General features: G+C 37.0%; 1 protein-coding gene across 1 annotated transcript in view; it reads left to right on the top strand.

Moving 5' to 3' along the window:
- The window catches only part of LOC102864677 (chromosome unknown open reading frame, human C11orf65), a 52,120-nt gene that overhangs the window by 15,082 nt on the left and 35,023 nt on the right, over positions 1 to 2,015 (top strand). The window lies entirely within an intron of this gene.

The raw sequence follows: 2,015 nt of genomic DNA, 5'->3' as shown, positions 1-2,015 counted from the left end.
TTTCTTTTTTCAAAATTAATTTTAAAGTTATTTTGAAAAGAGTAAGTTCTAGAAATTTACAAGATGAATTTTTGTTTAGTTAACTAGTCTCAGATAACTACTATTTTAAGAATCAGCAATTTATATTTTTTCTTCCATTTACTTCTATTTTTATAAATCAGCCTTGAATGTAGTCTGTCTTTGCCTTTGTTGTTATGTGTCGTCATGTAACACTCCATCACATGAGTTGGAGTCTCTCTGAACAATAAACAAGACATTGCCCAATCCAGTGCCAGACCCACAGTTGCTGCTGTGTGTGAGCCAATTGCAGTAACCACAGTGTCAGTCATGTTTAGGATTTTCCTATTTATGTGGGGGTTTTTTCCTTTCAAGAAGTGAATTCTTTCATTACTATAAATAATGCCGCATGAGAGATCAAGTGGCTGAAAAGACCCTCTGCTTCAGATGCAGATCTGGTACCTAAGCGTCCCATTACCCCTTGGGGATCTGTGGTCTTTTGTAGAAACAAGAAATCAAAAGGTGTCTTTTTATTTGTTTTTTAATTTAATGATGAAAATTTTTTATCCCCAAAAAAAACAATATTAGCATCACAGTATTTTCCCTTGTTAAGTTTTTAAAATTTTGTGTACATTTTAGATACAATTCTATAGACATGTGTTTGTGGGTTTGTTTCATTAATAGACTTTCTTTCTTTTGTGTTGCTTTTCTTACAAAGTTTGTATACATTCTGTTTTACACTATTCTCCATTCACATTGTGTTTCATACAATTATTCCCATGATATTTTATAAAATTAATCGCCATTCGACCTTGCCCATCATTACCCTGTCTCTTCAGGTTCCTGCCGGATCCTTCCCATTTCCTTCACCCCCTCCCTCCACCCACCAAATTTTTTGCACAACTCTGGTTATACTTCTGCTCGCAGCCTTTCCCAACTTGGGTACCACACATATTTTGTTAGTCATCCTTCTATTTTTACAATAATGGTCTTATGCAGGATTTGTCCTTATGCGACTGAGTTAGTTCACTCAGCATAATGCTCTACAGCCTCTGCCAACTTATGTAGTATTTTTTTAATTGTTGCTCATGAATACTGAGTACATTGTGTAAATGTACCACAGTTTTTTAATCCATTCAGTTGTAGTTGGACATTTGGACTATTACCATATTCTTTTGATGGTGAATAACATTATTGTGAACATTAGTGTACAAATCTCCATTTGTGTCTCAGTTTTAATTTCATTTGTATATATTCCTAGTAATGGAATAGCTGGATCATACAAAGTTTCTATTTTCACCTTTTTAAAGAAATACCAAACTGCCTTACAGAGTGATTGTACCATTTTACAATCCCACCAACAATGTAAGAGAATTCCCACAACTCCACATCCTCTCCAACATTTGTTGCTTGCTGCCTTGCTTAATTTTGCCACTGCTACTTGGATGAGATGGTATCTCATTGTGGTTTTAATTTGCATCTCCCTTATTTCCAGTGATTTGGAGCATTTCTTCATGTGTGTGTTGGCCATCCAAATGTTTTCCTCTGTGAAAAGTCTTTCCATGTCTCTTGCCCATTTTGTAGTCTTTTTATTCTGGAGGCCCAAGAGTAGTCTGTAAACTTTTGTTATGAGATGCTTGTCTGAGATGGTATTGCCAAATGTTTCTTCCCAGCCAGTAAGTTTTCTTTTTAGTTTGTTGGGAAAAGTTTTAATAAGCACAGATATTTAATCTTTGTTGTTGTTGTTGCTGTTGTTGTTATGTGCCGTCGAGTCACTTGCAACTCATAGCGACCCTATGTACAGCAGCCCTAAATCCTGCCCTATCCTGTGCCAATCTCACTGCCTCTGACACTCCCATCCCGATTATCCCAGTCACTGAATCAATCCACTTCATAGAGAATCTTCCACTCTTGCGCCATCCCTCCACCCTCCCAAGCATGATGTCCCTCTCCAAGGACCTCTCCCTCCTTACAACATATCCAAAGTATATCAGACGAAGCCCCAGAATCCTTGCTTC

Source organism: Elephantulus edwardii, unplaced genomic scaffold (genome assembly GCF_000299155.1).
Source record: "Elephantulus edwardii isolate Elephantulus edwardi_28Jun2011 unplaced genomic scaffold, EleEdw1.0 scaffold00245, whole genome shotgun sequence".
NCBI classification, from domain to species: Eukaryota; Metazoa; Chordata; class Mammalia; order Macroscelidea; family Macroscelididae; genus Elephantulus; species Elephantulus edwardii.
The sequence above is the reverse complement of the archived record's forward strand: the minus strand, read 5'-3'. Positions and strand labels throughout refer to the sequence as shown.